At 49.3% G+C, this 10,528-nt stretch overlaps 1 protein-coding gene across 1 annotated transcript in view; it reads left to right on the forward strand.

The window, feature by feature from the left end:
• MSI2 (musashi RNA-binding protein 2) overlaps positions 1 to 10,528 on the forward strand; it is a gene marked incomplete at its 5' end in the record, with an annotated part of 87,931 nt that overhangs the window by 66,984 nt on the left and 10,419 nt on the right. The gene's annotated exons all lie outside the window — the stretch shown is intronic.

Consider the following 10,528-nt stretch of genomic DNA (forward strand, 5'->3'; position numbering starts at 1 on the left):
CTTTGAGGGACACCCCTGCGGTGAGTGCGCTGTGACCCCTTGAGGATGGCGTCTTCTGCCTGCGCTGGGTGAACACTGCCACCCGGCACCGAAGCACAGCTGGCACCAGCCCTGCCTGCTTCGAACCCCAGCCTGCTTCCATGAGAAACGGCAAAGCTTTTCTTTCCGTCCTCCTGAAAACTTTTATTTTTTTCCCCTTAAGGGAAATAAATAAATCGTTGCCAATCACCGTTACTGCCTTAGGTTTTAAATTCAGCTGAAATTAGCGCTTTGCTCAGGTAATTAACTGTTCAGTACAGCCATCAGTGAGCTGCTGGCAGCACCTGTTGCCGCCCTGGCTCCCTGGCCTGCCCAAACCAAGTCGGTACAAAGCCACTGCCAGCCCCGCGCCTCCTGTGTGGCCCCCCTGTCTGCCAGCCCCTCATGGGCCCTGGCTCGTCGGTGCTTGTGGCAGAGGTGCTGGAGCAGGAGACATGGCGGAGGCAGCCATTTTCCAGCTCACTCATGGTGCAGTCCTGAAGTGGGGGTTTCTCGGCGGCTTTTCTGGCAGTTAACAGGGCTCTTGCCGAAAAGACCCGACTAAACCACTGCGTGAGGGGTTTACGAGGAGGGCACAGGCCCGGATGTGTCTCGAGTGCGAGCCTGATGCCATGGAGGCCAAAGAAAGACACCAGGAGAACTCCGTTCCATGCAAACTGGCACTGCTTGCAGGCTACAAAGGATTTTCTGTACCAGTTTCATCTTGTGGCATGTAGAGAGCGCCTAAGGGGTGACTTGCCAGACTGGTTGTGGGGATTCCCCATCTCCCAGCTTTTCCTACTGCCCCTTTGCAGAAGGGGGAAAAAAATAGGGGGGAAAAAAAAAACAAAAAAGAAAAAGAGATTGATTTTGCATATGATTTCGGGAAAACAGACTTCATTGTTTGTGCTTCTTCCTCATGTTTTGCCCTTCAGGTTTTGTTTTACGTGCAAACAGACCTGGTGAGTTGCCCCTTAGCAAGGCACAGAGGGTTTGGCTGGATTAATGTTGCTTCCCTGATTATTATTATTTTTTTAAATCGGAGTGCTTTTGGTGCCCATTACAACTGAACTGAGCATTGATCAATTCTGTGCCTGAAAATCATTTGTCTCTAATTTGAGTGTTTTTTGGTTTTTCTTTTCTTGGGTTTTCTGTTTTGTTCTGGGTTTTTTGTTTTGGTTTGGTTTTTTTTATTTGAACTTGCAATACGAAACTAAATCTAACCCTAAATTAACAACACCCTTTCTGGCAAGTTTAAAGAGCAGTATGGTGTTTGGAAATGTCTTTCAAGCCTCAAAATTGCCTGTGTGCGCAAAACTGGCTAAACCCCAAAACTGAATCAAAAGAAACACCCCCCCCTCCCCAGCCCCGAGATCTCAAGGAGGAAGATGGGTTTGTCACTGGCCCAGCCCGACAGCCACTCGCATTTGCGGCAAAGTGTGCTCTGGGAACAGTGGTGTCTTACGCAGAGTCATTCCATCCAAAGGCGGTTTTCGGAAGGGACATCCTGGGTTCACCACTTCCATCCAGCAATGGTAGTGAATTGTATTCAGGAGCAGTAGAGTACGATCGATCCTGTGAAACAGTCTGTGGGCCCGATTCATTACAAGAAAAATGGTTGGGGTTCTTTTTTTGCTGCTTTTCAGTTGGGTTTTTCTTTTTTCCTTTGCAAATTTGCACGGTCCTCTTCCACATGTGCCTAGCCCAAAAGCACAGAGTACAGCACTGTTGGCCCTTGCTGGCCCTTTTCTGCCAGTATATGGAAAAGAGCTGAAAAACACCTGCGCAGGCGCGTTCCACTGCCCCTCTGCTCACTGAGGCTGCCAGAGACGTCCCCATCTCTGCTGCCCCTTCTGCAGCGCTCCGGCCCCACCAGCTTGCTCCAAATTGTTCTCCTCTGCTCTCTGGCCCCGTCCTGCTGGCTCTTCTCACCTTCCTGCTCCACAGCACCAGAGCTGGGCCTGGGTGCTGGTGCCCACCAGTGAGGTTGAGCATCGGCAGAGAGCTTCCACCTCCGGGCGTGCATCTTGGTCTTCCAAGGAAGCTGCAGCCCTTTGACTCCAACCCTCTGGGCTGCGGCTCGTGGGCACTGACCCCCTCGGTTTCTCCCCGGGGTTGATATTCCTCCTCTTGGGAAACTGCTCATTTGCTTCACAGTGAAAGGAGCCCACCCTCTCGGGGCCGTTACCTGCACCGGGCAGCACCCGGCCCCAGTTCTGCACCTCCCCTTGCCCCTTCCTTTTCTATCGCAGCTTGTGAGGATGCAGCCACCACTTTACCTTGCTAGATAAACAAGTTCTCTTGTCTGTCACAGCAGGAAGGGACATTTCCCCCTGCTTCTCCTCAGCGCCACTCATAAATTCGCATCTAGCTTATCTGGCCACATGCCAGCGGGGTGGTGCTTCTCTTTATGAATCATCCCAGCGACGAGGTGGTAGCTGAGGTCCCTCAAGTAGACGGGGGGGTTTGGCCACGTCTGTCCACGCTGGGTGGGACTGTGCTGCCGAATCCCTCAGCTGCTTTTGACAACCTCGTCCATTCTTGTATTTTTTTTTTAATGAATTGGGACCTGAGCCACGGAAACAAGCAAACTTAAAAGTCTGAATGCTGCAAACTCCTCCTAGACAACTTCACTATCAATGTCACGTTTCTTTTGAATTCACCTGACATATTTTACGTGTAAAACATTTTTGTTGTGTAAATGCTTTTAAAAAAATATGATCACGGGTGTGGGGGGGCGCATTTTTATCTCGCATTTGACATGGGAGGGATTCATTTGGCAGGAGAGAAAGACAAGGAAAATTCGGCAGGAGAGGGCTTTCGTTCCTTCCTCTTTGGTTCATTGACCAGTCTGAGGTTTTTTCCAGTTCCCAACCTGTTGCCACCAACTATTCCTCCCTGAGGACTGGAGACAAAACCGCTAAGGCCAGCCATCACCCAGCCCGACCCCGGCTGCTCGGCGCCGGGAGGAGCGGTGCGTGCCTGTCCCGGGTGACGGCGCAGGCTCCCATGGGCACGCTTTGCCCGCCAAGACGGTGGCAGCGTGGGGGGACGGCGCGGTGCCAGGAGCTGCTCCCCCACACACACCCCTGACCCCCAGCACATCTGGATTTTGGGTGCCAGTCCTGGCTTGCCAGCGCTACCTTTGAGCCCCGACAACCCCTTACTGTACTTTATACTTGCCAGCCATAACAAATCTCGTAACGTGAGCTACTGACCTTGATGGTGAGTGTGAGCAGTTATGTTTTTGTTGTTTTCTCTCTTGCTTGGTTGGGGCTGCTGTGAGAGAGGGTGTCTCTGAGGCATACTTTCCGGCCTCTCTTACACTCGGACGTGCACACCTCCTCTCAAACACTCTTCTGAGCGCTCTCAGCGGGAAGGTTTGTCCACACCTATTAATCCTCTCTCAGTGTCCAGCTTCTTGTTAGTAGCAGCTGGTTGCATGTTTTTTGCTTGTTCAGACAAAACGGTTCAAGAAACAACTCATATCAACTCTTGAGAAATGTCTCTATTTTTTTGTACACTTTCTTTCTTTTGATGTTTTTATTAATTTCCCTTACTTAAAAAACAAAACACCTGTCGTCCCGTAAAACATTTCACATCTCCCCTTGCCTGTTCTTAGAGTGTATGTATCTGTGGGACTGAACTAAATGCATGCACTGTAGTAGTCGTACTGGTAGCAGTAGATGTAGTTGTAGAACATGCATTGTTGAGTTGATATTATAGGTATCATCAACGTGAACTAGCGTGGCAGTTAAAAGCAGAGCCTTGGTCTGATTGAAAGCGTAGGGCTATCGATACAGCAGAGAGCTGCTAATGCCTTGGATCCATAGTCCCATATTTGTTAAATCCCATTATCTGGAAGTTTAAATTGAATCCAGCTGTAGGCAACCTACACCCCTTGTACAAGAACCCACACACGCTGTTATGTTGATAGTAAATTTGCCAGATTTTTTTGGTCAAATTAAACCCCCCTAGGAATTAAAATGTCAACTTTAACTATATTCTCTTTTTTTTTAACTAAAAAAAAGTTAAGCTATTTTAAAAATCATTTTACAATCATGGTTTCTTCATCAGCCTGTTACTCGTCCATATTAGCCCATAGAATCATTCGTTGGCAGTCGTAGACCAGATGTGCCAAACACAAATCACTCCATTTGGGTATTGAAATAATGCCGTGTGTGTGAAGCAGCTTCCCGCAGACTGTCCTGAGACACCGGGCAATTGTTTTTAGGTCGCAAACCTTAAGTCTTGTTATGTGGCAGAGACTCTGAGCTAGTGGCGGGTCGTACTCATTGCCATGTCACCCAGCTGAAGGGAGCCTTTGTAAATGAAGATGTAGCATTTCATAAATATCAACATGAGGAGTCGGAGGCGAGTCCATCATCTTTGCCATTGAGCCACCAAGCGTCTTTGCTTCTTGTGCCCAGGTTTCTCTGCTAAACTTGTAAAATTATTTCGCAGATGGAGCTGCAGTCAGTAAACTTAACAGATGGTAACCGAGATCCCAAAATAGGCTTTAGTTTATTTGTTTGCTTATCAGAAAACATCCTGCTGAGAGTAGGAGGGGTGCGGTATGGCACGGTCACACCTGCCCCCCACTGCGGCCCCCCAGACCAGCTGTGCTGAGCTGGAGCATCTTCCCGTTCCACTGGGGACAGTCTTTAGTGTGCTTATTCCAGCAAGCGCTTTCAAGGGAAATAAAATATCCAGAATGGGCTTTCAGAATGTAATTAAGGGTTTGTATCCACTCCTTACCTCTAATAGAACCAAACAACTGCTGGGATGGGGCTGACGCAATGCAAGGCGATCTGAGCCCCCCTGTTACTCTGCTTAGTGCTACTGGGGAGCTGAAATGCTCGTGCATCGAGGAGGGAGAATAATTTCCCCCTTAGATCTCAATCTGCCAGGGAGACAGGAGGACCCACTGCCAAATGCTCCAGGCATATGATGAAGTGAGGAGTGTGTCTAAAAGTCAGCGGAGCGACAAATTGCATGGGGTTTGGGAAGCCTTGTCTTACACTTAAAGAAGGTGCTTTAAAAATTTAATCTTGTCATTAGGCACCCATCGCGTTAGCAAATTACGGCCATAAAATGTGGGGCAATGGTTGGTCTGTGTGTGCGGAGAGAAGCCGCCACCGGCTCACAGAAACATTGAAAGGAGGAGCGTTTGAAAGATCCAGTGATGAACCAATTTGAGATTTATAGGGCCCGTTGAGAGGACTCCCTTGTGGCACAGCAGCTCTGATGGAACTGCTCTCCCCCTTTTATTCTGCTATATAAAAGTACATAAAGTTTAATCCGAGCTGTGTAATCTCAAAAGTCAGAACCTAACAAGTGGACCACTTGGGAGCCGCAAGCAGGCTGAAATTTCTCACTCCGCTGGAACCGCCGGTAATTATGTGACAGAGGCTGGTGGCTGATGCATCGGAAAATTAATGGCTGCATCAGATTTTATCTTGTGCTTGTCTTCATCGCAGAGGCCTGTGCTGGGGAGCCTTGCAGGTGGGCCCAGCAAGCAGGGCAAGACAGAGGGGGACCCCACGGCGTGCAGGACTTCAGTGAGGGGTGACAAATGTCATGTGTTGAACTGAAATAACAGCAGCCAGGGTCTGCGCTGAGCAGCGGCCTGGGAGGGGAACACGCTCTTCACCTCTTGTTAGCATCACACGGGCTTAGGGGAGGCCGCTCTGCGTTTCTCTGAGTGTTTTAGCCTTGTTCCTGGCAATATCCTCATGCTCTCTTGTGTGCACTACAGTTATTTTTCATAGAATCATTGAGGTTGGAAAAGACCTTTAAGCTCATGGAGTCCAACCATTAACTCGAGGTTCCTATGGTACTGAGCAGAGAATTCAGTAGATCTAAAGCAATTCCGTGCTGCTGCTGTTAGGCCTTGACCACAGCGGCGATCGTTTTACAGGGCTCTTGGCTGAAGTCTATTGTGGTTAAAATACATCAGCTTTAATCAATAATTTTATAATAGAAAATCTTGTGCACTTGATAAATCATCTCCAGTGCAATTAGTGACCACCTCTGAAGTGCAGGCTTAAGTACGGTGGAAGTTAATCCTTAACGAATTTAGCGGCGAACCTTTAATAGTCTTTTCAATCAGGAGAATTATTTTCAGTGGGAAAACACTCCTCGGCAGAGCTCGTCCCGGCGTCCCAGCTGCCACTCTGGTTGCGCAGTGATGGCACAGACACTGCCTTGTGTCTGGGCAGGCTGGTCACGTAGGGACTGTCTCCCTGGTGCTCAGGACCACACCACCCCGGAGGGACAGCCATACTGCAGCCCCACAAAGCCCCGTGACAGCCAATTATTGGCGCTTGGTTTCCTTTCTCCCAGTGGAAGCGGTGGGACGGAGCTCCTGGCCCGTGTAATTGGCACCCAAGATGCAGACGAGTCATTGTAAAGTTTGAAATGGGGGCCTTCAGCATGAGCTCTACAGTGCAATGAGGTACTCGAGCACACGAGCATGGCTCATGCATTTTAATCACTGAAGGCGTAAAGCGCTCGCTGAACTGAGGGGGGACTTGCCTGTCTGGCAGCAGTTGCAGGCTGTTACCCATTAGTGGAACAGCTACTAAATGTGCTGCAGCGCACACTTTACTGACATACTATTGTGAGTGTTTTCATGCTGATTCTCTCCCCGAATGCTTTAAAAGTAAATACATAATTACAGTTATTTTTTTCCTCTCTCTCTCTCCTTTCTGAAATAGAAAACTGAAAAAGAAGCAGTGGAGTTTTTCCTTGCAGCAGATGTTAGCATGCATCTGGCTCTGGATTAGCTCATGGAGTGCAGTGGATTAGTAATTGCCAGAGAATGCAAAATTGGTCTGCAGGTATATAAACTTGAGGTATTTAAAAATAATAAATTCACACAGTCGGGTCTTTTCAAGGTTATTTCCTGATAGTTAAAGGAAGAGCCCAGAGCTCTGTGCCATGAGTACTCTAAGGCGTCGGTGTCCAAATCCTCCCCGACACAGGGCTGGGGTATCAGCACCTGACCTGTGGGCACCCATCGGCAGCAGGAAGGTGCCCCCCGGGCACTGCCCTACCTACAGCGACTGGAAATAAGCAGTGAAACAAAGACCCATTTTTGTTTTAATTTTCCTCCTGTATTGTCTGTTATTGTACAAAAGGCTTCAATTTAAAATTAACAGAAGTGATAACCAGTTAATGCGGTACAGTGGGAGGCCAGAGTTTCTGTTGCTATGGCAATGGAGTTCGGCTCATTTGTTTTGTAGATGAGTAATTACTACGCAATTAGAGTAGGCTAAAAATAAAGAGGCCTTTTGTTCCCTGTTACTCATTAATATTAATAAAAGACCTGTCCGGGCTGTGGTAAACAATTAATGCAGATGTAGTTGCCCATGGTAAAAGTAGCAACAGCTTTCGTGTTACCCAGGCGAGGTGAAAGCGCCGGCGCCGCCTGGCTCAGCTCTTCCTTCATTTTAAATAGAAAAATTATTAGAGAGAGGTCTGCGTTTGCACAGCATCACGAGCTTTAGCCCTTATTTGCCAGTCGGATGGATGGTAATAGCTTAATGTGCGGGCACAGGCAGCCAGTGCAGCGCCAGGGTCAGATCCTGCGAGGCAGAGAGCATCCACAGCGCTCCCGGTCGCGTGTGAGAAACGCAATGGCAGCAATCTCTTAATCCCCCGTAGCCTGGCGTTGCCCGAGGGAGGGTGTGGGGCCGTGCCACTGCCAGTGAGCAGCACTGGCTGCGAGACACCTCAGAGCCAGGGCTCGAGCGGAGAACTGGCCCGAAAACCTGAAAGTGCTGCTGAAATGACTCCAGTGCAGCATGTTACAAATATCGAGCGCCAAAAATGAGTGGAAGAAAACAGCACCAGGCATTTGACGCGACGTATGTAAACATGAAAGCACACCAGCTTTTAAATTAACTGCAAAACCAGTTAAATTGTCAGAGAAACCTGTTAGGAAGATGAGTGATGGGACAGAGTTCATTTCTCTCTCCGTTATTTGCTCGTCTTGGCGCAGCAGTGAGCATCCCTGGCTGGTGGGGAGGGACAGCGGAGCAGCGCAGAGCTGGGCCATGGCCTGATGGGCAGTGGGGTGGTCCCCCTTCTCCCTGGGGTGCTCAGTACCCCTGGAAAACGCCATCGGTAAGGTGAGACCTCTCCAACGGGCACTGCAGCCACCCGAGTGCCTCCAGCCTGAAACCCTTGAGTGCTGTGCTGGGGAGAGGGTGCAGATAAATGGGAACCACGTCCCTCCCAAACTGTTTAACTAATGGAGGGAAACGTAGCACAGCCTTTGTAAGGTCGACATTTGTTTGTTGTTAAGGATCTAATTAGAAACATGAGAGGGAGCTGAATGGCTGCTTGCTCGGCTAATTAGCGACATGCACGAAGACCACTTTGAACTTCAAGGACACAAAGCTATTAGCGCTTACATCAAAAATGGATTAAACTTCTGTGCTTTTATAATGATTAAAGATGAGCCGCTCGAGAGGAAATCCTTTTGTAAGGCTGTGACAAGAGCTGGCACCCTGATTGCAGCTTCTACAAACGAAGCTTTGTGTGGCCTCCGTGTCGCACTCGGCCCAATGCGGGTGACACTGCTGACTTGCAATACAGAAAATGTGATTAGGCAATAAATATTGATCGCAAAAAATTACAGCCGAGCTGGAAAGTGCATTTATTTGTCCTGCAGGACGTAGAAAAGCTGGGCTTGAATACGTTGAATTTTATGTCTTGTCTTCTGCAAATCAGTGCACGTCAACAGCTTCCAGACGTGGCTGATGCTTTGGGTGCGTTAGCTGCAGTATTTAGCAAAAGCAGGTGCTGCCAGTGGTCCCACAACAGTGGGCTTTTGAAACACCTGCACCAGTTGGATTTTGTAAGCTTGCTCCAGTTTGCTCATCTTGGGTAGTTTAGCAGTTGCTTGTTGTGTCTGTGCCGCCTGCCCCACATCCGCGCCAGTGCCGGAGCAGAAGTCCCCGTGCTGCAGCACCGGGGCCACGTCAGGAACGGTTGCCACAAGATCCCGATGGCCGTTATCAGAGTGATGTGTCCGACTCGGGCTGCTGCGAGGTGGGGGTCCGGGAGGTGTGAATTATTGTCACCAACCCCGCACAGGGGCTGGGCGCCGGCGGCAGCAAGGATGGGGCCAGGCATCTGCTCACTTCCAGCAGTAATTGCTGAGCCGGGAACCTGCTCACCACCCACTGCTTTCTGTCGTTAGCCCTGCGATACTTTGATGTGTGAAGCCATTTCCAAAGGGGCTGCAGAGGCAGAGCAACCTTTTAAAGTGTGACTGCAGATAGAAAATAACGTACAAATGGTACCTTGTTACAGCGGAGAGCTGCTCGTGGTGTCTCTTGGCCTCATCACCACTTATTTCACTGATGAGCCCGACAGTTGTTTTATTTTCTTTTTTTTCTTTCCCCTGCAGGGCCAATATAGCTGCAGGGGAGGGACAACTGCTGCCACTAACGCGGGGCTGCCTGGCTGCTCCTCATCACAGCCCCGCGTCGGTGACACAAAGCTCGCGGTTTGATTTTCCAGATTCAGGACCAAACTGGTTGCCATAAGCAAAATATTGACGGCTCTGAATACTTGCAGCGGAGCTCTGTCTGCCACAGGATCCTATCCTATCCTCTAATTGTAACGCTGCGGTTATTTGTTTTCCTGGTTTGCCTCCCACTTTCTGTTTCAGTTCATTGGGAGCTGTTTGTACGTTGTTGCTCTCCAGAATACCCATGCGTTTCCAGCTCATTATTTCTGAGATGTTTCTGGGTTGGAGCATTGATCTTAATTCGAGGTGTGCTGCGTGCTGGCTCAGACATAAAACAGCGCTGTCTGTAAAAGCGCAGATAGAAAGAAGTGATGCTTCTGATAGTTGAGCCTGACCACAAACGAACATGTTTGTGCCTCTCGCTGGACCTGTGTGTGGTGATTGGTATAGAAAAAAAGAGCCTGAATGCGAGCATTTAATTTTCAGTGCTGTCTGTGCCTGTGTGCTCTTGCAGCCTGAATAGGCACCCGAGAACCAGGAGCAGCGATGTCTTAGTTCAGACTGGCATTAATTTGTACATCCAGTCTCGGGTAAATCACATCTTGGTTGTTAGCATCTCTGAAAAGCAAGGTACAAGCTCCCATTAACTTCAGCCATGAATGCATGAAGAATTAGCTTTGGCTGAGCTATCCATAATGTGGGTGCAGTGCTAGCTAATGATATTTATCAGGCTCTAAGCGCTAATGATGTCAGATTTGCATGCGGTGCTGAAGTTTTCTCGCAGCCCGTACCCTGGCTGGTTATTTAACGTCTCAGCGTCACGCTGTGGCTCCTGCTCTGTCAGTCATGCACACGACAGCGTGGCTGTTAGCGCTCACGCTTTAGGACGTGCGGGATCCCTGAGGAAGGGCAAGAGCTCCCCTGCTCCAGTTGCCGTGATTTTACTGTAACATCCTCCGCGGCGCTTGTGCTTGGGTTGCTGCAAAGGCAGTGCAGCAGGGTGGGATGCTTGGCTGAAGGGGCATT

Source organism: Mesitornis unicolor, unplaced genomic scaffold (assembly GCF_000695765.1).
Source record: "Mesitornis unicolor isolate BGI_N332 unplaced genomic scaffold, ASM69576v1 scaffold1727, whole genome shotgun sequence".
Classification (NCBI taxonomy): domain Eukaryota; kingdom Metazoa; phylum Chordata; class Aves; order Mesitornithiformes; family Mesitornithidae; genus Mesitornis; species Mesitornis unicolor.